General features: G+C 44.5%; 1 protein-coding gene across 1 annotated transcript in view; it reads right to left on the reverse strand.

Moving 5' to 3' along the window:
• Nucleotides 1–21,828, reverse strand: part of LOC139385887 (reticulon-4 receptor-like 1) — a 231,057-nt gene that overhangs the window by 156,167 nt on the left and 53,062 nt on the right. The window lies entirely within an intron of this gene.

Here is a 21,828-nt window from a genome sequence, read left to right on the forward strand (position 1 = left end):
ACTTGAATTGAGAGGGTATGCCATAGGCCTACCTTTTATTAAAGAAAATTGCAAAAAGCACAGGCCTACCCCTTTTTAACTTAAGATTTTGTATCAAATTAAACAGGTCTGATTATACAAAGTGATCTATAACAGTGCTTTGGTCCGTGAAGCTTTCTGTTAGAAACAAGCTGTGAAATAACCAGGAAAGACTTGACTCCAATACATATGGGGATGTCATTGTTTTGTTCTTTGACATTGAGGCTGAGCTATAACCTTCTAAAGCCAAGGAAACAAAAAATGTGCTTTGCTTGGGAAGTAATCTAATTCTGTCACTATCAATTGATTAATCTATTCTCTTTCTGTACAATATAATATTTTTAAAGCCAGACAGCTTTTAGGGAACCACTTGTGACCTTCTCTCATTGGTTAAGTTACGGATGAAGAGTAGCCAGCAGTTAAAGCTTACATTTTTCTGCGTCTACAATTTTTCTAGATCTACTCTGTCTGGGGTGGAAAGGTAGGTCTACTCTGTCTGGGGTGGAAAGGTAGGTCTTCTCTGTCTGGGGTGGAAAGGTAGACCTACTCTGTCTGGGGTGGAAAGGTAGGTCTAACTTTTGAAAGTAACATGTTTCGATTCCTAATGACGTCTCAGATTTTATTATTTGCAAACAGCGACAGTTTAGTTGCAAACAAGACACACTGATTTGGCATTGGAAAAATATGATAATATATGTCTATCTCGCTGTCCATTCTTAGCCTGTCATTTCAATAATTTGTGTGTCTATCAAAAAATAAAATGTAAAATGTAGAATTGCATGAAATATTTATAAAAGGCTATTTTTTTTCTCTGACCTGCACATACGATCATAAATGTATGCAATGATTTTACTATAAATTAGATCTTTCCATCTCTACCTTGTCTGCGAACCCACAATCTTCTGGCCTGCAGCCCTGTGTGGTATCAAAATTCCTAAATTCCCATGTAAGGCTTACAGGACGAAGAACAGTTTCTAAAACTGCATGTCTACGGCTCTGGTCTGTCCAAGAAGTAAGGCCAAACGGTAGACATGTTCTCTGTGTCACGCCCTGATCTGTTTTACCTGTCCTTGTGATTGTCTCCACCCCCTCCAGGTGTCGCTTATTTCCCTAGTGTATTTATCCCTGTGTTTCCTGTCTCTCTGTGCCAGTTCGTCTTGTATGTTTCCAAGTCAACCAATGTTTTTTCCGTTCTCCTTTTTCTAGTCCTCCTGGTTTTGACCCTTGCCTGTTTCTGGACTCCGTACCCGCCTGCCTGACCATTCTGCCTGCCTTGACCATTCTGCCTGCCTTGACCACGAGCCTGTCTGCCACTCTTTACCTCCTGGACTCTGATCTGGTTTTGACCTTTACCCTGTCCACGACCATTCTCTTGCCTACCCCTTTGGATTAATAAACATTGTAAGACTCCAACCATCTGCCTCCTGCATCTGTGTCTCGCCTTGTGCCTTGACCCTCTGCTATGTTTTAATGGTTATTTTGGGTACAGGGGAGGGTCACTTGTTTTTTTCTCAAGCGTTCAGGGAGGGTTTAGTTCAAATATATTTTACTGAAGGGAAGGCCATCCATTTTCATTTCAGAGAGGTCTGGTTTTCTCCATGTAACCCTTATTATAAATGACACCAGACAGGTAGAGTCAGATAGCTAGAGCAGCAAACAGGCCTAGTTGGCGCTGACAGATGTGTGGTAGCAGCAGGACCACATGTTCTGCAGGCTATTTTAACGAGCAGGGGGAGGCCATGTGGACTAAACTCCCTCATCTGTTGCTGTCACACTGATGATGAGTCCATTTTGGGGTCAGTTCGGCTCCGTTTCTTCTCCCTGTAGGACCAGTTACGCTGCGCTCTGGCCAGATGGAATCCTGGGAACACTGGTATGTGACATTGACTCTGACCTGGAGCAAATGGCCCTGCAGCTCAGTGGGCTGAACAGTGCTGATGACTGGGGAGGAAGGAGGCACTGGTACTGTCACGGCAGGTACTGTGACGGCAGGTACTGTCACGGCAGGTACCGTCACGGCAGGTACCATCACGGCAGGTACCGTCACGGCAGGGAACACAGGCATAGAGTTAGAATAGAGTTCCTATGTGATGTCACTACTAGATGATTATCAATAGATGGTGCCATAGGAGGTGACATACAGTCTGAAACAAGAGCAGAATGGCTACTAGGTGATTAGTGTTATCTGGTACCATTGTAGGAAGTGGTACAGGAAACTACATAGTCATATAGAAGAGCAACATAGCTCTACTGGGTGACTGACATTAAGTGGTGTGTGAGGATGCATCCCTGAACCCAGGCATGGTTGAAGTGTATATCCGGATGGGCTTTCTCAGACTGTCAGTGTGCCGACCTCTCTGCAGACCCAGAAAGTAATTACATTGGGAATGGAAAATCTGTGTCACACACTGAGTCACACAGACTCAAGTCTGAAATGTGTAATCAACCTGGATTTCCCATTAGATACAGACAAGGCTTTTGTTGTGTCTACCTCCTCCACCGCCACCACTAAGCACCTATGAAGAGGCAGCTGGGCAGAGCAGAGGCAGCTGGGCAGAGCAGAGGCAGCTGGGCAGAGCAGAGGCAGCTGAGCAGAGCAGAGGCAGCTGGGCAGAGCAGAGGCAGCTGGGCAGAGCAGAGGCAGCTGGGCAGAGCAGAGGCAGCTGGGCAGAACAGAGGCAGCTGGGCAGAGCAGAGGCAGCTGGGCAGAGCAGAGGCAGCTGAGCAGAACAGAGGCAGCTGAGCGATCATTAGACATGTTTCTGTTGTTTGTCTTGCTCTGAATCTTGTTTTAAAGAGTGAACATCAGTCGTAAGACGCTGTACTTTCATAATTTTACCAGAGCAGGTCACCGTGACAAATGCAGGATCAGTGGTGGGGTTTGAAAGAGGGTGAACATTAATTTGTGTTTCTCCCTTTTAAAGTTCTCTCTTGTTTGACATGGACGGTACGGCTGGGTTGCACAGCTTATTGACTTAGCTGGGTAGTCTGTGTGGGTGTGAATATGACAGAGGATATGACTGTGGGTGTGTGTGAATATGACAGAGGATATGACTGTGGGTGTGTGTGAATATGACAGAGGATATGACTGTGGGTGTGTGTAAATATGACAGAGGATATGACTGTGGGTGTGTGTGAATATGACAGAGGATATGACTGTGGGTGTGTGTGGGTGTGTGTGAATATGGCAGAGGATATGACTGTGGGTGTGTGTGGGTGTGTGTGGGTGTGTGTGAATATGACAGAGGATATGACTGTGGGTGTGTGTGAATATGACAGAGGATATGACTGTGGGTGTGGGTGGGTGTGTGTGAATATGACAGAGGATATGACTGTGGGTGTGTGTGAATATGACAGAGGATATGACTGTGGGTGTGTGTGAATATGACAGAGGATATGACTGTGGGTGTGTGTGAATATGACAGAGGATATGACTGTGGGTGTGTGTGGGTGTGTGTGAATATGACAGAGGATATGACTGTGGGTGTGTGTGTGTGGGTGAGTGTGAATATGACAGAGGATATGACTCAACTCAAATCAAATCAAATTTTATTTGTTACATACACATGGTTAGCAGATGTTAATGCGAGTGTAGCGAAATGCTTGTGCTTCTAGTTCCGACAGTGCAGTAATAACCAACGAGTAATGTAACCTAACAATTCCACAATTACTACCTTATACACACAAGTGTAAAGGGATAAAGAATATGTACATAAAGATATATGAATGAGGGATGGTACAGAACGGCATAGGCAAGATGCAGTAGATGGTATCGAGTACAGTTATACATATGAGAAGAGTAATGTAGGGTATGTAAACAAAGTGACATAGTTTAAAGTGGCTAGTGATACATGTATTACATGAAGATGGCAGTAGATGATATAGAGTAGATGTATATATAGATATACAGTATATACATACACATATGAGATGAGTAATGTAGGGTATGTAAACATTATATTAAGTGGCATTGTTCAAAGTGGCTAGTGATACATTTTTTACATCACTTTACATCAATTCCCATTATTAAAGTGGCTGGAGTTGAGTCAGTGTGTTGGCAGCAGCCACTCAATGTTAGTGGTGGCTGTTTAACAGTCTGATGGCCTTGAGATAGAAGCTGTTTTTCAGTCTCTCGGTCACTGCTTTGATGCACCTGTACTGACCTCGCCTTCTGGATGATAGCGGGGTGAACAGGCAGTGGCTCGGGTGGTTGTTGTCCTTGATGATCTTTATGGCCTTCCTGTGACATCGGGTGGTGTAGGTGTCCGGGAGGGCAGGTAGTTTGCCCCCAGTGATGCGTTGTGCAGACCTCACTACCCTCTGGAGAGCCTTACGGTTGTGGGCGGAGCAGTTGCCGTACCAGGCGGTGATACAGCCCGACAGGATGCTCTCGATTGTGCATCTGTAGAAGTTTGTGAGTGCTTTTGGTGACAAGCCGAATTTCTTCAGCCTCCCGAGGTTGTCTGTGTGGGTGGACCAATTCAGTTTGTCCGTGATATGTATGCCAAGGAAGTTCAAACTTACTACCCTCTCCACTACTGTCCCATCGATGTGGATAGGGGGGTGCTTCCTCTGCTGTTTCCTGAAGTCCACAATCATCTCCTTTGTTTTGTTAACGTTGAGTGTGAGGTTATTTTCCTGACACTACACTCCGAGGGCCCTCACCTCCTCCCTGTAGGTCGTCTTGTCTTTGTTGGTAATCAAGCCTATCACTGTAGTGTCGTCCGCAAACTTGATGATTCAGTTGGAGGCGTGCATGGCCACGCAGTCGTGGGTAAACAGGGAGTACAGGAGAGGGCTCAGAACGCACCCTTGTGGGGCCCCAGTGTTGAGGATCAGCGGGGTGGAGATGTTGTTACCTACCCTCACCACCTGGGGGCGGTCCGTCAGGAAGTCCAGTACCCAGTTGCACAGAGCGGGGTCGAGACCCAGGGTCTCAAGCTTGATGACGAGTTTGGAGGGTACTATGGTGTTAAATGCTGAGCTGTAGTCGATGAACAGCATTCTCACATAGGTATTCCTCTTGTCCAGATGGGTTAGGGCAGTGTGCAGTGTGGTTGCGATTGCGTCGTCTATGGACCTATTGGGGCGGTAAGCAAATTGGAGTGGGTCTAGGGTGTCAAGTAGGGTGGAGGTGATATGGTCCTTGACTAGTCTCTCAAAGCACTTCATGATGACGGAAGTGAGTGCTATCGGGCAGTAGTCGTTTAGCTCAGTTACCTTAGCTTTCTTGGGAACAGAAACAATGGTGGCCCTCTTGAAGCATGTGGGAACAGCAGACTGGGATAAGGATTGATTGAATATGTCCGTAAACACACCAGCCAGCTGGTCTGTGCATGCTCTGAGGACGCTGCTGGGGATGCCGTCTGGCCCTGCAGCCTTGCGAGGGTTAACACATTTAAATGTTTTACTCACGTCGGCTGCAGTGAAGGAGAGTCCGCAAGTTTTGGTAGCGGGCCGTGTCAGTGGCACTGTATTGTCCTCAAAGCGAGCAAAACAGTTATTTAGTCTGTCTGGGAGCAAGACATCCTGGTCCGCGACGGGGCTGGTTTTCTTTTTGTAATCCGTGATTGACTGTAGACCCTGCCACATACCTCTTGTGTCTGAGCCGTTGAATTGCGACTCTACTTTGTCTCTATACTGACGCTTAGCTTGTTTGATTGCCTTGCGGAGGGAATAACTACACTGTTTGTATTCGGTCATGTTTTAGGTCACCTTGCCCTGGTTAAAAGCAGTGGTTTGCGCTTTCAGTTTCGCACGAATACTGCCATCAATCCACGGTTTCTGGTTTGGGAATGTTTTAATCGTTGCTGTGGGTATAACATCTCAGATGCACTTTCTAATGAACTCGCTCACCGAATCAGCGTATTCGGCAATGTTGTTGTTGGACACAATGCGGAACATATCCCAATCCACGTGATCGAAGCAGTCTTGAAGCGTGGAATCCGATTTGTCGGACCAGCGTTGAACAGACCTGAGCGTGGGAGCTTCTTGTTTTAGTCTCTGTCTGTAGGCTGGAGGCAACAAAATGGAGTCGTGGTCAGCTTTTCCGAAAGGAGGGCGAGGGAGGGCCTTATATGCGTCGCGGAAGTTAGGATAACAATGATCCAGGGTTTTACCAGCCCTGGTTGCGCAATCGATATGCTGATAGAATTTAGGGAGTCTTGTTTTCAGATTAGCCTTGTTAAAATCCCCAGCTACAATGAATGCAGCCTCAGGATATGTGGTTTCCAGTTTACATAGAGTCAAATAAAGTTAGTTCAAGGCCATCGATGTGTCTGCTTGGGGGGGAATATATACGGCTGTGATTATGTAGATAATGCGGTCAACATTTGATTGTGAGGAATTATAAGTCAGGTGAACAGAAGGACCTGAGTTCCTGTATGTTGTTGTGATCACACCACGTCTCGTTAATCATAAGGCATACACCCCTGCCCTTCTTCTTACCAGAAAGATGCTGGTTTCTGTCGGGGCAATGCGTGACGAAACCAGCTGGCTGCACCGACTCCGTTAGCGTCTCTCGAGTGAGCCATGTTTCCGTGAAACAAAGGACGTTACAGTCTCGGATGTCCCTCTGGAATGCTACCCTTGCTCGGATTTCGTCTACCTTGTTGTGAAGAGACTGGACATTGGCGAGTAGTATGCTCTGGAGCGGTGCGCGATGTGCCCGTCTCCGGAGCATGACCAGAAGACCGCTTCGTTTGCCCCTTTTACGACGTCATTGTTTTGGGTCGCCCGCTGGGATCCTATCCATTGTCCTGGGTGGAAGGCAGAACACAGGATCTGCTTTGGGAGAGTCATATTCCTGGTCGTACTGATGGTGAGTTGACGTTGCTCTTATATTCAGTAGTTCTTCTCGACTGTATGTAATGAAACCTAAGATTACCTGGGGTACCAATGTAAGAAATAACACGTACAAAAACAAAAAACTGCATAGTTTCCTAGGAACGCGAAGCGAGGCGGCCATCTCTGTCGGGGCCGGAAGTGGTTGTGTGTGGGTGTGTGTGAGTATGACAGAGGATATGACAGAGGATATGACTGTGGGTGTGTGTGAATATGACAGAGGATATGACTGTGGATGTGTGTGAATATGACAGGTCTCTGTCCCCTGCCTGTGACAATAGATAACAGGTTCTTGGTCCGGTGACAGTGTGATCACCACCGGCCTGTCTGTCCCCCTAATCTCTCAGCATGCCTTCGTCCTGTCCTGGCCTGAGTACAAATGGCACCCTATTTCCTTTATAGTGCACTACCTTTGGCCAGGGCCCATACAGCTCTTGTCAAAATGAGTGCACTATATAAGGAAAAGGGTGCCATTTGCGACACAGTGCTGTCCTGCCAGCCCAGGTCGTGGAGCTGTGGCTCTGCTAGTTTGTTATTTACCACCCAGGTCTAATTAGGAACAAAATGTCATGTACCTTCTCACACTGCACACATACTGAGCCCTGAGTCTTACAGCAAATTAGCATTAGTGATTACAGATACACCCATGTCCTCGTTAGAAAACTGAAATGATGTGAATAAAATAACACTCCAGTGGACTTGTACCAGCATTGATTACAGTGACATTACTGTTAGCCAATTAATAGGCTGAGATGTATGGGCAGTTTATTATAATAATTTATCAACGCTGAACTTTCATAGATTTATAAATACAGTCTGAGACTGCACCAAGTATAATGGATGCAATTTATTTTGCATAAACAACTAAGCTTCTTTGTATTTATGACTTAACAAATAACAGTCTGAAAGGCAACGGCAGAGTTCCAATAAAATCACTCTGGTTTAAGTTACAGAACCTGCAGATCCCTCATTGAACATTAGGTAAACAACTCCTTCTTCCTTTACAAATTGCCATGCCAAACTCATCCAGGGGGCTTTTAGTAAGCTGAGTCTCTTCAGGTCCATTGTGAGTGGTAGAAAACAGCAGTCCCTGTGGATCCAGATAGGTCAGAAATCTACAGGAGGCAGGGATCACATGGAGGGATGGTATTATCCTCTCCAGGATGTGATGGGATATGAGAAGAGAGGTCATTTACACCAGGGAAATGGCTGCTGAGCGCCCTGTGGTTAGTTTCCCTCTCTGAGTTTGACCTCTGTGTGTGTCGGTAGGTAAGTAGTTAGGTACTGAGCAGGTGCAGATGGCCCGCTCTCGCCTCAGTGCCTCATTGCTCACACAGGTACCATTACTGCCACCATGCACTCCCAAACACACACCCGCAGTGCCAAGTGAGAGGGCTTAGTCCTGGCAGGGGCCCAAAGGCCCTGAGAACACCACACTGCTGCTGCATGGGCATTTCTCAAGCTAACATTGGCCTGTCCTGCATAGTCACTCACAGTGCTGCACAAAGCTGGCTTCAAACCTGTCATTCTGTGCCTGAGTATTAAGAAAAAGACAAACATCCTAAACCAATATGACTACTGAGGTATCCCATAGCGTATTTTGTCTGTCTCTCTGTTTTAGATATGTGGTTTTAGTCTAGCTGTGGCCTTGTCAATGATCAGAATTCTAAGAGACAAACACTAAATCCCTCTGTGTTGGCAGCTGATCTGCTCGCTGTTTAGCTGTCTTCTGTATCATCTCAAAATACCTTTGCAAGCAAATTCTCTGGCTTATTTCCACAAATGCTGTGTTTGCTGTTCATAAGATCCATTTCAAATTGATGTAAGCTCAACCACCCCCCCACCCCACCCCATCCCTCACTCTCTCTTTCTTCTTCTCTAACAAATATCCATATCATCCCTCACTCTCTCTTTCTTCTTCTCTAACAAATATCCACCCCATCCCTCACTCTCTCTTTCTTCTTCTCTAACAAATATACATATCATCCCTCACTCTCTCTTTCTTCTTCTCTAACAAATATACATATCATCCCTCACTCTCTATTTCTTCTTCTCTAACAAATATACATATCATCCCTCACTCTCTCTTTCTTCTTCTCTAACAAATATACATATCATCCCTCACTCTCTCTTTCTTCTTCTCTAACAAATATACATATCATCCCTCACTCTCTCTTTCTTCTTCTCTAACAAATATACATATCATCCCTCACTCTCTCTTTCTTCTTCTCTAACAAATATACATATCATCCCTCACTCTCTCTTTCTTCTTCTCTAACAAATATACATATCATCCCTCACTCTCTCTTTCTTCTTCTCTAACAAATATACATATCATCCCTCACTCTCTCTTTCTTCTTCTCTAACAAATATACATATCATCCCTCACTCTCTATTTCTTCTTCTCTAACAAATATACATATCATCCCTCACTCTCTCTTTCTTCTTCTCTAACAAATATACATATCATCCCTCACTCTATCTTTCTTCTTCTCTAACAAATATACATATCATCCCTCACTCTCTCTTTCTTCTCTAACAAATATACATATCATCCCTCACTCTCTCTTTCTTCTTCTCTAACAAATATACATATCATCCCTCACTCTCTCTTTCTTCTCTAACAAATATAAATATCATCCCTCACTCTCTCTTTCTTCTTCTCTAATAAATATACATATCATCCCTCACTCTCTCTTTCTTCTCTAATAAATATACATATCATCCCTCACTCTCTCTTTCTTCTTCTCTAACAAATATACATATCATCCCTCACTCTCTCTTTCTTCTCTAACAAATATACATATCATCCCTCACTCTCTCTTTCTTCTCTAACAAATATACATATCATCCCTCACTCTCTATATACATATCCATATTTGCTCTCTCTCAGTAAATTGCACATACAGACACACTCATACACACACTCATAAGAACACTCAGACACATTCAGACACAGACACTCACGAACGCACACTCATACACACACTCATACGCATACTCAGACTCACTCACACACACACACACACACACACACACACACACACACACACACACACACACACACACACACACACACACACACACACACACACACACACACACACACACACACACACACACAGGCACAGGCACACACACACCCACACAATAACACAAATACACCCACTTGCTATGTATGTTAAATCCTACAGAAACAAATACTAAGACACACACACACACACACACACACACACACACACACACACACACACACATGACTGCGTACAAACACAGAGAAACTCTGTGCCCCACAGCATAACATCCATCATAGCAACAAACACAGAGCCATAGCTTGAAGAAAGCAGAGTTTTGCTCACAATAACAAGCACCGCTAAATGCACTGAGCCCCGAGCAGAAACGTAGAGATAAACACAAAATAAACAGCTATCTAAACACATGCAACCAGGACAACTAGAATTGGATGAATAATTCCACTTAGATGTTTAGAAACATTAGGAAAATCCAAACCGTACTACTCATTAAGGTATGCATACTTGCATTGTAATGTGCATGCAGATGCTGTTACAGTTTTTTTCGATTGCTAAACGACAGTGGACACAACTGGAGTCACATGTGCAAAACTCTAACTACAGTTTGCACGCAGCAGTTCATGTGGACCAAACTCTGGTTCGTTTTTCATTGCTTGAACACAGTTTTCAAAACTCTACACACTTATCCCATGACTTTAACCACAACCTGCACAACACTGTGGATTGACAGCACTTTGTTCAAATGCTAACACACTGCTGTCAAAACTGTGAACCACACATTCAAAACGGAATAGATTTCAGCCTTGTGCCTTTCAAACACTGCTGATTGCAATTTCAGCCGAAAGGCTAAGCAGGTGTCTTGTTTTAGACTTGTTAGTGAACACACACACATATATTACAGTATATATAGGTAGAGCTCAGAAAGACTCATTTTGGAAATGGAACAAGGAAGACGTGGAGGGAGAAGGGTGGCAGGGAGAGGGCGGATGCGTGGAGGAAGACAAAGAAGACAAAGAGCTGTTATTTCAGATGAAATAAGGGCTACACTTATAGACCATGTCGTGAACCATGGTCTCTCATTGAGAGAGGCAGGGTTGAGGGTGCAACCCAATCTGCAAAGATCCACAGTGGCATCTGTAATGCGAATTTTCCATCATGCAAACAGGTGAGAGTTACATCCTTACAGTAAATGAAAACATTACAGGAATCTATTTTGTATTGCAATTATAGAATATTTACACAGATATATATTACAGTAAGTTTGACTGTAAAATATATTTTTACAACAGGCCCCAAAGGCTGCCCCCAACAGGGGGAAGAGGAAAAATATTTTCAGATGCGCAGGAAAATGCTATTGTTGACATGGTTGTTGTCAACAATGCAATAAAACTGCGGGAGATTCAAGATAGAGTGCTGGCTGATAATGATATATTTGAAAATGTTAATTCTGTCAGCACAACAACTATTGCTCGAGTCCTAAAGAAACACCAAGTTACAATGAAACAGTTATACACTGTACCGTTCGAGAGAAACAGTGAACGGGTAAAAGAGCAAAGATACCAATATGTCCAGGTAAGATGTCTGTACACAGCTTTACAAAATATTTACAGTAAAAAAAAACACTAGCATTTCTACAGTAAAACTGTGCACTTACTGTTTTTCAGAGAGTAATGGAGGTGGAAGCACTGGAAAGACCACATTCATTTGTATTTATCGATGAAGCTGGATTTAACCTTGCCAAAACACGGCGCAGAGGAAGGAATGTTATAGGTCAAAGGGCCACTGTGGAGGTTCCAGGCCAAAGGGGGGGAAATATCACCATGTGTGCTGCAATGGCCAATGATGGTTTGCTTCTCAACACACCACTCATTGGCCCATACAACACAGAAAGGCTTATATCTTTCCTAGAACAGCTCTATGCTCAGCTAGTGCCAGCAGAACAGGGGGAGCCAGTAAGAAACCCCCAAGTTTTTGTCATAGTTTTCGATAACGTTGCTTTTCACCACTCTGCAGCTGTCACAGATTGGTTTGCAGCACATCACAGATTTATGGTTTTCTACCTGCCTGCATATTCACCCTTCCTCAACCCAATAGAGGAGTTTTTCTCTGCCTGGAGGTGGAAAGTGTTTGGTCACCACCCACATGACCAAATGTCTCTTTTGGAAGCCATGTGTGCCGGATGTGAGGACACGAGTCCAGAGGACTGCCAGGGATGGATAAGGCACTCCAGAAGGTTCTTCCCCAGGTGCATGGCAAGAGAAAACATTAGATGTGATGTTGAAGAAAACCTGTGGCCTGATGCTAGAGAGAGGCAGGATTAGTCCCTCAATTATTTGTTCGAATTACAGTATGTACTTTTAGTTTCTACCTTTTTTTTCTCATTACTGTAATTCCGTAAATTACTACAGACTATTGAAGCAAACTGCTAATTTTCATTTACCTTAAAGAATTGTTATGTTCTAAAAAATTTAATAAATCATGTGAAAGAATGTCACTCTTTTCTTTGAAGAAAATATTACTTTGTATGAAGTCACTGAAATTGTTCAAACTGTAAAGATGAAAAGTTTGTATTTTCTGTATTGGTGTTTGATGCTAGTGTTTTTACTCTCAGTGTGTTCTGAGTGACAGTGTGTGTTATCTCAGTGAGGGTTGTGCATAGTGTTTGGCTGCACTGAGCGTGTTTTGAGCCATGTGTTAAGAGTTGTGTTGCTTGGAATGAGTTTTGCAAGTGATGTGAACTGTTTAGCTCAGGTGACTGTTGGTAGTGCAGACTGTAGTTAGAGTTTTGCACATGTGACTCCAGTTGTGCCCACTGTCGTTTAGCAATCGAAAAAAACTGTAATGGCTGAATACACCTAAGTCATTTGGACTTGATGAACTGGAGTTTATCCCCTCCATCCAACACATGCAATATTTGCACGTGCCTCTTTTGGAGGTTGAGTTGCTAAACCATTAGAGTTTTTTACAATCATTTTGGCACTAATTTCGGAACCTTGATGTCATTTTTCAAAACGCTAGACACAAAACTCACAACCAATGATCAAAATGCACTTTTTCCAATTGCTTGGATACAATACACATAAAGCTAAGATCATTTGTTCATTGAACTAAAATCACCTGTTCAAAATGATTAAACTTAACATCAAAGTACAACCATTTCAAAATGCAATTCACACATTACATCTGAGATGACTGTCTATTAATTTCATTACAATGATCTAACTATCAATTGATACAACTGCTCAAAATGATAAGTAACTGTTGCATTACTCTTAATGCATAGCTTTATGGAAACTGACGAACAATATTCTATGTTTAGATCATGAAAGTTTCAGGATAACGAGATCCATTGACGCCCATTACTGTGGAACATGAACCAATTGGACTACATTATCTATGGATGTAATATTTCATCATCATTCTTTATCAGACACTGTTTCTATGGTCTCATGTACCACTTTTCCAGACCATGTTTTCAGATTTGACATTACTGTACACTCACACACACTTTATTAGGAACACCTATCTAGTACTGGGTAGGACCCCCTTTTGCCTCCACAACAGCCTGAATTATTCACGGTGTTGTACGTTAAGAGATGCCCTTCTGCACACCACTGTTTAAACAGCTGTTTTTTGAGCATTTGTGGCCTTTCTGTTAGCTGGAATGAGTCTGGACATTGTCCTCTGACCTCTCTCATTAACACAGTGTTTTTTCCCACAGAACTGCCGCTCACTGAATGTGTTTTGTTTATCGCACCATTCTCTGTAAAGTCTAGAGACTTTAGTGTGTAAAAATCCCTGGAAGGCAGCTGTTTCTGAGATGCTGGAATCACCATGTGTAGCATCAACAATCATACCACAGTCAAAGTTGCTGAGATTACTCATCTTGCCTGTTCTAATGTTTGGTTGAACAACATCTAAAGCTCTATATACTCTATATATTGAGTTGCAGGCACATGATTTGCTGTTCGAATGTAACTGTCTTTGATGGGCTAAATCAGGTCTGTAGAGCTGATGATATGACCTATGTCATTGTGTGGGATAATGTCAGGTTCCACCATGCTCAAATGGTGCAAGCATGGTTTCACGCCCATCCACAATTTACCACCCTGTACTTACCCCCATACTCTCCTTTCCTTAACCCGATTGAGGAATTTTTCTCCACATGGAGGTGGAAGGTATATGATAGGAGCCCTTCTCCAGACCATGGATGACGCATGCAATGACATCACGGCAGTGTCAGGCCTGGATTCACCATGATGTTTGGCTAATGAAAACATCCATTGTGATGTAAGCCAGGTGAGGAACACTGCAGTGATGTTTTACAGTAAGCCAGGTGAGGAACACTGCAGTGATGTTTTACAGTAAGCCAGGTGAGGAACACTACAGTGATGTTTTACAGTAAGCCAGGTTAGGAACACTGCAGTGATGTTTTACAGTAAGCCAGGTGAGGAACACTGCAGTGATGTTTTACAGTAAGCCAGGTGAGGAACACTACAGTGATGTTTTACAGTAAGCCAGGTGAGGAACACTGCAGTGATGTTTTACAGTAAGCCAGGTGAGGAACACTGCAGTGATGTTTTACAGTAAGCCAGGTGAGGAACACTACAGTGATGTTTTACAGTAAGCCAGGTGAGGAACACTGCAGTGATGTTTTACAGTAAGCCAGGTGAGGAACACTACAGTGATGTTTTACAGTAAGCCAGGTGAGGAACACTACAGTGATGTTTTACAGTAAGCCAGGTGAGGAACACTGCAGTGATGTTTTACAGTAAGCCAGGTGAGGAACACTGCAGTGATGTTTTACAGTAAGCCAGGTGAGGAACACCACAGTGATGTTTTACAGTAAGCCAGGTGAGGAACACTGCAGTGATGTTTTACAGTAAGCCAGGTGAGGAACACTACAGTGATGTTTTACAGTAAGCCAGGTGAGGAACACTACAGTGATGTTTTACAGTAAGCCAGGTGAGGAACACCACAGTGATGTTTTACAGTAAGCCAGGTGAGGAACACTACAGTGATGTTTTACAGTAAGCCAGGTGAGGAACACCGCAGTGATGTTTTACAGTAAGCCAGGTGAGGAACACTGCAGTGATGTTTTACAGTAGGCCAGGTGAGGAACACCACAGTGATGTTTTACAGTAAGCCAGGTGAGGAACACTGCAGTGATGTTTTACAGTAAGCCAGGTGAGGAACAGTGCAGTGATGTTTTACAGTAAGCCAGGTGAGGAACACTGCAGTGATGTTTTACAGTAAGCCAGGTGAGGAACACTGCAGTGATGTTTTACAGTAAGCCAGGTGAGGAACACTGCAGTTGACCTTTAACTGTTTTTTCTTTTTTTGTAGCTAATTATTTTTGCTTTGATTCAAAATGTTGTGATTTTATTGTATTTCATCAATAAATGTCATATTTTGTTCAACGATTCCACTGTGTCTGTAGTATTCTCTCTACTAGTCCTTTTACAGTGATGTATTTACGTGTAGTACCATAATGAAACGTATCACATATTCCGTAATACAATATTTAATGATTGTACGAAGTGAAAGTATCGGTATCTTGTGTGTGGGTGATCTAAATGAATGTTACTATGGTATTTCATGATAAATGAGTTATTTGAACCAATGATTCTGCAAGTGCAAGGTTTCTTTAAAGATATGAATGCACAATGCAAGGTTTTGAACATTGGACAGCCTGTGTTACAAGTGATGACCATTTTGAGTTTTGTGTCTAGAGTTTTGAAAAAGGACCACAAGGTTCTGAAATTAGTGCCAAAGTGATTGTTAAAAACTGTAATTAGAGTCCACATGATGGTGGCTTTAGTTCGGTAAAGGTTAGGTCAGGACATGAGGTAAAGGCATGTGTAGTCACCGGTGTGTGTGTGACTGACTTAATAAAGGGATTGCTGTAATGAACACTAGCTGTGTGGACAAGGTCAAGGACTTAATGTGGCTTTGTTCAAGCACAAATATTAATCAGGGAAATGACAAAACAACGGTAATGGAATTTGTTGCCGCTGTCAGATTACATCCTCAAATGGGTTTGTGTTCCATCGCCCTCCTCCATCCCCTGTTTGCTTGACAACAATCCCTCTTAGATGTGCTTGACTTCCCTGTCAGAGTCAGAGAGGCAGAGGGGGATAAACGTCTCAAGACACACACACACACACACAGATGGATACACATGGTCACACACACACACACATACACACAGATGGATACACATGGTCACACACACACACACACACACACACACACACACACACACACACACACAGATACACATGGTCACACACACACTGGGAGAAGCAGACTATAGGGAGGAGTCGCCAGGTAATCAATAGTACCCACCGTGGGGACATTCAGCCACACAGAGGACACAAGGAGGGGATGCCAGTGATAGAGAAGAGAGAGACCCATCACTGTTTATTCTCTTGCCCCCCTGCCCCCCCCCCCCCCCCCCTCTCCATTATTCTGTGTTTGTTTAATAGAGAGGATTGGGTGTGTTGTGCTGTATGTTTATGTAGTTGTGTGTGTGTGTGTGTGTGTGTGTGTGTGTGTGGAGTGTTAATGTGGACAGAGTACAGTGGGTGAGGCTCATTGTCTTTGAAGACATCAGGAGGAGATGAAAGGGCTCTCTCACAGACTGATTACATTGGCCCTCTCTCACCCTGTCTCTCTGACTCTCTCTTCTCTCTTCTTCTCTCTCTCTCCCTATTTCTCCCTTCCTCTCTCCTGCTCTCTTAGCACATAGCCCTCTATTGACATGCGCTCTGTACCACTGTTCTTTAAAGGAAAATTGATTTCACGTAAGAGAGTCCTGGAGCACTTTTTCCATGTGTAATGTCCCAGGGGTCTGAGAAAGGATGGGTCTTTCCTTAGAGCAAGAATAAAGAGATTGGTTCCTATACAGCTCCATCTGAACCTATCCATCCCTATTAACTCTATACCATGTGTGCATTCTAACACGTGCAGAGCATCAACTTGAGTTCGGAGACTGGCTTCAAGCTGAATTAGCCACAATTATTCCAATTGACTCGAACCCGCTTGAATGAATGTGCGACCCAAAAAATAAGCTGATAAAAAAAAACGAACAAACAAAATCAATCTGTTGTCATCAATTAGCCGCCAGGTCCGCCCTCGGAGCAGTCATTGTGTCAGCTGTGTCTGTCCCCTAAAACCCTTCCTCATGGATGCCAAGGATAATTGTAAAGAAAAGGGCCTGTTTTGGCACGACACAGTGTGTACTTGTTCTGGTACAGACATTGGGATGCTGAAGCAGTGCCGGAGTGGAATGGTGCAACGGGACTGCAAGAGATAGAATAAATCTCCCACTCCGCAGCCATCCACTCACCCAGTATACTGCTGTACCCATCCACTCACCCAGTATACCGCTGTACCCATACACTCACCCAGTATACTGCTGTACCCATCCACTCATTCAGTATACTGCTGTACCCATACACTCATCCAGTATACTGCTGTACCCATACACTCACCCAGTATACTGCTGTACCCATACACTCACCCAGTATACTGCTGTACCCATCCACTCATCCAGTATACTGCTGTGCCCATCCACTCATCCAGTATACTGCTGTGCCCATCCACTCACCCAGTATACTGCTGTGCCCATCCACTCACCCAGTATACTGCTGTACCCATCCACTCATCCAGTATACTGCTGTAACCATACACTCATCCAGTATACTGCTGTACCCATCCACTCATCCAGTATACTGCTGTACCCATACACTCATCCAGTATACTGCTGTACCCATCCAGTATACTGCTGTACCCATACACTCATCCAGTATACTGGTGTACCCATACACTCATCCAGTATACTGCTGTACCCATACACTCACCCAGTATACTGCTGTACCCATCCACTCATCCAGTATACTGCTGTACCCATACACTCACCCAGTATACTGCTGTACCCATCCACTCATCCAGTATACTGCTGTGCCCATCCACTCATCCAGTATACTGCTGTGCCCATCCACTCACCCAGTATACTGCTGTGCCCATCCACTCACCCAGCATACTGCTGTACCCATCCACTCATCCAGTATACTGCTGTACCCATACACTCATCCAGTATACTGCTGTACCCATACACTCATCCAGTATACTGCTGTACCCATCCACTCATCCAGTATACTGCTGTACCCATACACTCATCCAGTATACTGCTGTACCCATCCAGTATACTGCTGTACCCATACACTCATCCAGTATACTGCTGTACCCATCCACTCATCCAGTATACTGCTGTGCCCATCCACTCATCCAGTATACTGCTGTGCCCATCCACTCACCCAGTATACTGCTGTGCCCATCCACTCACCCAGTATACTGCTGTACCCATCCACTCATCCAGTATACGGCTGTACCCATACACTCATCCAGTATACTGCTGTACCCATCCACTCATCCAGTATACTGCTGTACCCATACACTCATCCAGTAAACTGCTGTACCCATCCAGTATACTGCTGTACCCATACACTCATCCAGTATACTGGTGTACCCATACACTCATCCAGTATACTGCTGTACCCATACACTCATCCAGTATACTGCTGTACCCATCCACTCATCCAGTATACTGCTGTACCCATACACTCATCCAGTATACTGCTGTACCCATCCAGTATACTGCTGTACCCATACACTCATCCAGTACACTGGTGTACCCATCCACTCATCCAGTATACTGCTGTGCCCATACACTCATCCAGTATACTGCTGTGCCCATCCACTCATCTAGTATACTGCTGTGCCCATCCACTCATCCAGTATACTGCTGTACCCAGCCACTCATCCAGTATACTGCTGTACCCATCCACTCATCCATTATACTGCTGTGCCCATACACTCATCCAGTATACTGCTGTGCCCATCCACTCATCCAGTATACTGCTGTACCCATCCACTCATCCAGTATTAAGCTGTACCCATCCACTCATACAGTATACTGCTGTACCCAGCCAGTATACTGCTGTACCCATCCACTCATCCAGTATACTGCTGTACCCATCCACTCATCCAGTATACTGCTGTACCCATACACTCATAAAATATACTGCTGTACCCATCCACTCATCCAGTATACTGCTGTACCCATACACTCATCCAGTATACTGCTGTACCCATCCAGTATACTGCTGTACCCATACACTCATCCAGTATACTGGTGTACCCATCCACTCATCCAGAATACTGCTGTGCCAATCCACTCATCCAGCATACTGCTGTACCCAGCCACTCATCCAGTATACTGCTGTACCCATCCACTCATCCAGTATACTGCTGTACCCATACACTCATCCAGTATACTGCTGTACCAATACACTCATCCAGTATACTGCTGTACCCATCCAGTATACTGCTGTACCCATACACTCATCCAGTATACTGGTGTACCCATACACTCATCCAGTATACTGCTGTACCCATACACTCACCCAGTATACTGCTGTACCCATACACTTATCCAGTATACTGCTGTACCCATACACTCATCCAGTATACTGCTGTACCCATCCACTCATCCAGTATACTGCTGTACCCATCCACTCATCCAGTATACTGCTGTACCCATCCACTCATCCAGTATACTGCTGTACCCATACACTCATCCAGTATACTGCTGTACCCATACACTCATCCAGTATACTGCTGTGCCCATCCACTCATCCAGTATACTGCTGTGCCCATCCACTCATCCAGTATACTGCTGTGCCCATACACTCATCCAGTATACTGCTGTGCCCATCCACTCATCCAGTATACTGCTGTGCCCATCCACTCATCCAGTATACTGCTGTACCCAGCCACTCATCCAGTATACTGCTGTACCCATCCACTCATCCATTATACTGCTGTGCCCATACACTCATCCAGTATACTGCTGTGCCCATCCACTCATCCAGTATACTGCTGTACCCATCCACTCATCCAGTATAATGCTGTACCCATCCACTCATACAGTATACTGCTGTACCCAGCCAGTATACTGCTGTACCCATCCACTCATCCAGTATACTGCTGTACCCATCCACTCATCCAGTATACTGCTGTACCCATCCACTCATCCAGTATACTGCTGTACCCATCCACTCATCCAGTATACTGCTGTACCCAGCCAGTATACTGCTGTACCCATCCACTCATCCAGTATACTGCTGTACCCAGCCAGTATACTGCTGTACCCATCCACTCATGCAGTATACTGCTGTGCCCATACACTCATCCAGTATACTGCTGTACCCATCCACTCATCCAGTATACTGCTGTGCCCATCCACTCATCCAGTATACTGCTGTACCCATCCACTCATCCACTATACTGCTGTACCCATCCAGTATACTGCTGTACCCAGCCACTCATCCAGTATACTGCTGTACCCATCCACTCATCCAGTATACTGCTGTACCCAGCCACTCATCCAGTATACTGCTGTACCCATCCACTCATCCAGTATACTGCTGTGCCCATCCATTCACCCAGTATACTGCTGTACCCATCCACTCATCCAGTATACTGCTGTACCCATCCAGTATACTGCTGTACCCATCCACTCATCCAGTATACTGCTGTACCCATCCACTCATCCAGTATACTGCTGTACCCAGCCACTCATCCAGTATACTGCTGTACCCATCCACTCATCCAGTATACTGCTGTGCCCATCCATTCACCCAGTATACTGCTGTACCCATCCACTCATCCAGTATACTGCTGTACCCATCCAGTATACTGCTGTACCCATCCACTCATCCAGTATACTGCTGTACCCATCCACTCATCCAGTATACTGCTGTACTCATCCACTCATCCAGTATACTGATGTACCCATCCACTGCTGTGCAGGATTGGATTCTCTGCCCGTGAACTACAACGGTTCCTGATCATAAACCTGCTTCTTTCTATTAGGTAGTGTCTGTAGGCTCTGGCCTTGTGCATTAGACAGGCACAGTGGACACACACTTAGTGGAGTGTGTTATATTCCACTACTACTGAGGGTTCGGGTCAATATGCTGGGAATCTATTCCTCTCCACCTCTCATTCTCTCCTTCTCTCTCCTCTAGATTGGAAAGAGAAAATAATATTAGATATCAGCTTTGGCTTGAATTTCTAGCCGGGGCAGATGGGCTACTGGGGTGGTGGCTGGCTAGGTGGGTGGTGGAGGGCTGAGGCTGGACCCTGTTCTTCCATCTCCCTCCCTGTCCTGTCCCCCAGGGTGTCCTATATTCATCAGCAGCAGTAGCTAGCGTGAATGTCAGAGAGGAGAGGAAATTAGCACGGTGTCAGGAATGACAGGGGTTATTTCAGGAGCGGCCATTTGTAACCAACCCAAAATCAGATGAATTACTCCAGGCCTCTGCTTGTTAGCGTGGCTATGTGTTAGCATGCCGCAAAGTGTTTTGATGAGCTGATTTATTTGTTTTGCTAATGTTAAATGTATCCGCAATTGCCAACACTTTGCACAGCTGTAATGCAACACCAGTATCAGATCACGATGAGTCAAGTAGCTACCACTATCTGATTCACTGCAGATGGGTCAAGGAGCTACCACTATCTGATTCACTGCAGATGAGTCAAGTAGCTACCACTATCTGATTCGCTGTAGATGAGTCAAGTAGATACCACTATCTGATTCACTGTAGATGGGTCAAGGAGCTACCACTATCTGATTCACTGCAGATGAGTCAAGTAGCTACCACTATCTGATTCGCTGTAGATGAGTCAAGTAGATACCACTATCTGATTCACTGTAGATGAGTCAAGTAGCTACCACTATCTGATTCACTGTAGATGAGTCAAGTAGCTACCACTATTTGATTCACTGTAGATGACTCAAGTAGCTACCACAATCTGATTCACTGTAGATGGGTAAAGTAGCTACCACTATCTTATTCACTGTAGA

This window comes from Oncorhynchus clarkii, chromosome 27 (genome assembly GCF_045791955.1).
Source record: "Oncorhynchus clarkii lewisi isolate Uvic-CL-2024 chromosome 27, UVic_Ocla_1.0, whole genome shotgun sequence".
NCBI lineage: Eukaryota > Metazoa > Chordata > Actinopteri > Salmoniformes > Salmonidae > Oncorhynchus > Oncorhynchus clarkii.